We start from the raw sequence: 5,000 nt of genomic DNA, 5'->3' as shown, positions 1-5,000 counted from the left end.
ATCGCCCAACGTGGGGCTCGAACCCACGACCCTGAGATTAAGAGTCTCATGCTCTACCGACTGAGCTAGCCGGGCAACTGCTTGACTGGAGAGCTTGCTCCGCCAGAGTGGGACATGGTATCTGTGGGCAGGAGGCCGTGGTGATGCCTGGGTGCCAGCAGCAGCAGCAGCAGTCGGTTGCCAAAAACTAAATGTCATGGCAGAGCATTGGTGGTTCAGTGGTAGAATTCTCGCCTGCCACGCGGGAGGCCCGTGTTCGATTCCCGGCCAATGCAGCGCTGTTATTTTAGTCCTTCAGCTCCCATTCCAAACCATGTCTTAGTCTTTATTTAAGGCTAGGACTACAGGGAGACGTTTTGTAGAGCTACTGATGAATTTCTACTATAGAGATAAAAAAGGACCCCAGGAGATTGAATAAAGTCCAGGGTTTTACTTTGGACTGCAGCTGAATAGTGAGAATCAATCAGTAGCATTCTTTGATTCCATCCTCTTTATCCTTCAAAATGATTTTCCTCAAAGTTGGATCGCTGAGTTTGAGTTTTTTTCGGTATTAGTTTTTTTTCAAGGAGGTAATCTGTGGGCTCTTTGGTGGGTTAATAGAGGTAAGCACAGCCAGAAAAGAAAGAAGCACTCTACCAGATTGAATACAGCTCAGTAATTTCCTTTGGACTGCAGCTGAATAGTGAGAAAAAATCAGTAGCCTTCCAAATGGTCTAAGTGTAGAAGTGGCCTTATTTGCTTCTGATCATCTTTATCCTTTCCAACATTTTTCTTTGCTTCAGTTGCATTGAGGCATTTGGTTTTATTTATTTCAGGGAGGGTATCTGTGAGCTGTTTGGTGGGGTGATGCAGGTAAGCACAGCCAGAAACGAAAAGTTACCAGTCATCGCCCAACGTGGGGCTCGAACCAACGACCCTGAGATTAAGAGTCTCATGCTCTACTGACTGAGCTAGCCGGGCAACTGCTTGACTGGAGAGCTTGCTCCGCCAGAGTGGGACATGGTATCTGTGGGCAGGAGGCCGTGGTGAGGCCTGGGTGCCAGCAGCAGCAGCAGCAGCAGTCGGTTGCCAAAAACTAAATGTCATGGCAGAGCATTGGTGGTTCAGTGGTAGAATTCTCGCCTGCCACGCGGGAGGCCCGGGTTCGATTCCCGGCCAATGCAGCGCTGTTCTTTTAGTCCTTCCGCTTCCATTTCCAAACCATGTCTTAGTCTTTATTTAAGGCTAGGACTACAGGGAGACGTTTTGTAGAGCTACTGATGAATTTCTACTATAGAGATAAAAAAGGACCCCAGGAGATTGAATAAAGTCCAGGGTTTTACTTTGGACTGCAGCTGAATAGTGAGAATCAATCAGTAGCATTCTTTGATTCCATCCTCTTTATCCTTCAAAATGATTTTCCTCAAAGTTGGATCGCTGAGTTTGAGTTTTTTTCGGTATTAGTTTTTTTTCAAGGAGGTAATCTGTGGGCTCTTTGGTGGGTTAATAGAGGTAAGCACAGCCAGAAAAGAAAGAAGCACTCTACCAGATTGAATACAGCTCAGTAATTTCCTTTGGACTGCAGCTGAATAGTGAGAAAAAATCACTAGCCTTCCGAATGGTCTAAGTGTAGAAGTGGCCTTACTTGCTTCTGTGAGCTGTTTGGTGGGGTGATGCAGGTAAACACAGGGAGGGTATCTGTGAGCTGTTTGGTGGGGTGATGCAGGTAAGCACAGCCAGAAACGAAAAGTTACCAGTCATCACCCAACGTGGGGCTCGAACCCACGACCCTGAGATTAAGAGTCTCATGCTCTACCGACTGAGCTAGCCGGGCAACTGCTTGATTGGAGAGCTTGCTCTGCCAGAGTGGGACATGGTATCTGTGGGAAGGAGGCCGTGGTGAGGCCTGGGTGCCAGCAGCAGCAGCAGCAGCCGGTTGCCAAAAACTAAATGTCATGGCAGAGCATTGGTGGTTCAGTGGTAGAATTCTCGCCTGCCACGCGGGAGGCCCGGGTTCGATTCCCGGCCAATGCAGCGCTGTTCTTTTAGTCCTTCCGCTTCCATTTCCAAACCATGTCTTAGTCTTTATTTAAGGCGAGGACTACAGGGAGACGTTTTGTAGAGCTACTGATGAATTTCTACTATAGAGATAAAAAAGGACCCCAGGAGATTGAATAAAGTCCAGGGTTTTACTTTGGACTGCAGCTGAATAGTGAGAATCAATCAGTAGCATTCTTTGATTCCATCCTCTTTATCCTTCAAAATGATTTTCCTCAAAGTTGGATCGCTGAGTTTGAGTTTTTTTCGGTATTAGTTTTTTTTCAAGGAGGTAATCTGTGGGCTCTTTGGTGGGTTAATAGAGGTAAGCACAGCCAGAAAAGAAAGAAGCACTCTACCAGATTGAATACAGCTCAGTAATTTCCTTTGGACTGCAGCTGAATAGTGAGAAAAAATCACTAGCCTTCCGAATGGTCTAAGTGTAGAAGTGGCCTTACTTGCTTCTGTGAGCTGTTTGGTGGGGTGATGCAGGTAAGCACAGCCAGAAACGAAAAGTTACCAGTCATCGCCCAACGTGGGGCTCGAACCCACGACCCTGAGATTAAGAGTCTCATGCTCTACCGACTGAGCTAGCCGGGCAACTGCTTGATTGGAGAGCTTGCTCCGCCAGAGTGGGACATGGTATCTGTGGGCAGGAGGCCGTGGTGAGGCCTGGGTGCCAGCAGCAGCAGCAGCAGCAGCAGCCGGTTGCCAAAAACTAAATGTCATGGCAGAGCATTGGTGGTTCAGTGGTAGAATTCTCGCCTGCCACGCGGGAGGCCCGGGTTTGATTCCCGGCCAATGCAGCGCTGTTCTTTTAGTCCTTCAGCTCCCATTCCAAACCATGCCTTAGTCTTTATTTAAGGCTGGGACTACAGGGAGACGTTTTGTAGAGCTACTGATGAATTTCTACTATAGAGATAAAAAAGGACCCCAGGAGATTGAATAAAGTCTAGGGTTTTACTTTGGACTGCAGCTGAATAGTGAGAATCAATCAGTAGCATTCTTTGATTCCATCCTCTTTATCCTTCAAAATGATTTTCCTCAAAGTTGGATCACTGAGTTTGAGTTTTTTTCGGTATTAGTTTTTTTTCAAGGAGGTAATCTGTGGGCTCTTTGGTGGGTTAATAGAGGTAAGCACAGCCAGAAAAGAAAGAAGCACTCTACCAGATTGAATACAGCTCAGTAATTTCCTTTGGACTGCAGCTGAATAGTGAGAAAAAATCACTAGCCTTCCGAATGGTCTAAGTGTAGAAGTGGCCTTACTTGCTTCTGATCATCTTTATCCTTTCCAACATTTTTCTTTGCTTCAGTTGCATTGAGGCATTTGGTTTTATTTATTTCAGGGAGGGTATCTGTGAGCTGTTTGGTGGGGTGATGCAGGTAAGCACAGCCAGAAACGAAAAGTTACCAGTCATCGCCCAACGTGGGGCTCGAACCCACGACCCTGAGATTAAGAGTCTCATGCTCTACCGACTGAGCTAGCCGGGCAACTGCTTGCCTGGAGAGCTTGCTCCGCCAGAGTGGGACATGGTATCTGTGGGCAGGAGGCCGTGGTGAGGCCTGGGTGCCAGCAGCAGCAGCAGCAGCAGTCGGTTGCCAAAAACTAAATGTCATGGCAGAGCATTGGTGGTTCAGTGGTAGAATTCTCTTTGGTGGGTTAATAGAGGTAAGCACAGCCAGAAAAGAAAGAAGCACTCTACCAGATTGAATACAGCTCAGTAATTTCCTTTGGACTGCAGCTGAATAGTGAGAAAAAATCAGTAGCCTTCCGAATGGTCTAAGTGTAGAAGTGGCCTTACTTGCTTCTGATCATATTTATCCTTTCCTTTTTTTTATTTATTTCAGGGAGGGTATCTGTGAGCTGTTTGGTGGGGTGATGCAGGTAAGCACAGCCAGAAACGAAAAGTTATCTGTCATCGCCCAACGAGGGGCTCGAACCCACGACCCTGAGATTAAGAGTCTCATGCTCTACCGACTGAGCTAGCTGGGCAACTGCTTGACTGGAGAGCTTGCTCCGCCAGAGTGGGACATGGTATCTGTGGGCAGGAGGCCGTGGTGAGGCCTGGGTGCCAGCAGCAGCAGCAGCAGCAGTCGGTTGCCAAAAACTAAATGTCATGGCAGAGCATTGGTGGTTCAGTGGTAGAATTCTCGCCTGCAACGCGGGAGGCCCGGGTTCGATTCCCGGCCAATGCAGCGCTGTTCTTTTAGTCCTTCAGCTCCCATTCCAAACCATGTCTTATTCTTTATTTAAGGCTAGGACTACAGGGAGACGTTTTGTAGAGCTACTGATGAATTTCTACTATAGAGATAAAAAAGGACCCCAGGAGATTGAATAAAGTCCAGGGTTTTACTTTGGACTGCAGCTGAATAGTGAGAATCAATCAGTAGCATTCTTTGATTCCATCCTCTTTATCCTTCAAAATGATTTTCCTCAAAGTTGGATCGCTGAGTTTGAGTTTTTTTCGGTATTAGTTTTTTTTCAAGGAATAATCTGTGGGCTCTTTGGTGGGTTAATAGAGGTAAGCACAGCCAGAAAAGTAAGAAGCACTCTACCAGATTGAATACAGCTCAGTAATTTCCTTTGGACTGCAGCTGAATAGTGAGAAAAAATCAGTAGCCTTCCGAATAGTCTAAGTGTAGAAGTGGCCTTATTTGCTTCTGATCATCTTTATCCTTTCCAACATTTTTCTTTGCTTCAGTTGCATTGAGGCATTTGGTTTTATTTATTTCAGGGAGGGTATCTGTGAGCTGTTTGGTGGGGTGATGCAGAAACGAAAAGTTACCAGTCATCGCCCAACGTGGGGCTCGAACCCACGACCCTGAGATTAAGAGTCTCATGCTCTACCGACTGAGCTAGCCGGGCAACTGCTTGACTGGAGAGCTTGCTCCGCCAGAGTGGGACATGGTATCTGTGGGCAGGAGGCCGTGGTGAGGCCTGGGTGCCAGCAGCAGCAGCAGCAGCAACAGCAGCAGCAGCAGTC

General features: G+C 47.2%; 11 non-coding genes across 11 annotated transcripts; 5 read left to right on the top strand and 6 right to left on the bottom strand.

Annotated features, from left to right (window-relative positions):
- Positions 1 to 2: 2 nt before the first annotated feature.
- TRNAK-CUU (transfer RNA lysine (anticodon CUU)) lies at positions 3 to 75 on the bottom strand. Its single transcript has one exon. It is a non-coding gene; the product is annotated as a tRNA-Lys (tRNA).
- A 129-nt stretch (positions 76 to 204) lies between these two features.
- On the top strand, positions 205 to 275 carry TRNAG-GCC (transfer RNA glycine (anticodon GCC)). Its single transcript has one exon. It is a non-coding gene; the product is annotated as a tRNA-Gly (tRNA).
- Positions 276 to 1,092: 817 nt separating this feature from the next.
- On the top strand, positions 1,093 to 1,163 carry TRNAG-GCC (transfer RNA glycine (anticodon GCC)). The gene has a single exon. It is a non-coding gene; the product is annotated as a tRNA-Gly (tRNA).
- A 577-nt stretch (positions 1,164 to 1,740) lies between these two features.
- Positions 1,741 to 1,813, bottom strand: TRNAK-CUU (transfer RNA lysine (anticodon CUU)). Its single transcript has one exon. It is a non-coding gene; the product is annotated as a tRNA-Lys (tRNA).
- A 129-nt stretch (positions 1,814 to 1,942) lies between these two features.
- Positions 1,943 to 2,013, top strand: TRNAG-GCC (transfer RNA glycine (anticodon GCC)). Its single transcript has one exon. It is a non-coding gene; the product is annotated as a tRNA-Gly (tRNA).
- A 530-nt stretch (positions 2,014 to 2,543) lies between these two features.
- TRNAK-CUU (transfer RNA lysine (anticodon CUU)) lies at positions 2,544 to 2,616 on the bottom strand. Its single transcript has one exon. It is a non-coding gene; the product is annotated as a tRNA-Lys (tRNA).
- A 135-nt stretch (positions 2,617 to 2,751) lies between these two features.
- Positions 2,752 to 2,822, top strand: TRNAG-GCC (transfer RNA glycine (anticodon GCC)). The gene has a single exon. It is a non-coding gene; the product is annotated as a tRNA-Gly (tRNA).
- Positions 2,823 to 3,434: 612 nt separating this feature from the next.
- TRNAK-CUU (transfer RNA lysine (anticodon CUU)) lies at positions 3,435 to 3,507 on the bottom strand. Its single transcript has one exon. It is a non-coding gene; the product is annotated as a tRNA-Lys (tRNA).
- Positions 3,508 to 3,936: 429 nt separating this feature from the next.
- Positions 3,937 to 4,009, bottom strand: TRNAK-CUU (transfer RNA lysine (anticodon CUU)). The gene has a single exon. It is a non-coding gene; the product is annotated as a tRNA-Lys (tRNA).
- Positions 4,010 to 4,141: 132 nt separating this feature from the next.
- TRNAC-GCA (transfer RNA cysteine (anticodon GCA)) lies at positions 4,142 to 4,212 on the top strand. The gene has a single exon. It is a non-coding gene; the product is annotated as a tRNA-Cys (tRNA).
- A 597-nt stretch (positions 4,213 to 4,809) lies between these two features.
- TRNAK-CUU (transfer RNA lysine (anticodon CUU)) lies at positions 4,810 to 4,882 on the bottom strand. The gene has a single exon. It is a non-coding gene; the product is annotated as a tRNA-Lys (tRNA).
- Between the last annotated feature and the right edge of the window lie 118 nt (positions 4,883 to 5,000).

The sequence above is a fragment of the Hyla sarda genome, chromosome 1 (assembly GCF_029499605.1).
Source record: "Hyla sarda isolate aHylSar1 chromosome 1, aHylSar1.hap1, whole genome shotgun sequence".
Lineage (NCBI taxonomy): Eukaryota > Metazoa > Chordata > Amphibia > Anura > Hylidae > Hyla > Hyla sarda.
The sequence above is the reverse complement of the archived record's forward strand: the minus strand, read 5'-3'. Positions and strand labels throughout refer to the sequence as shown.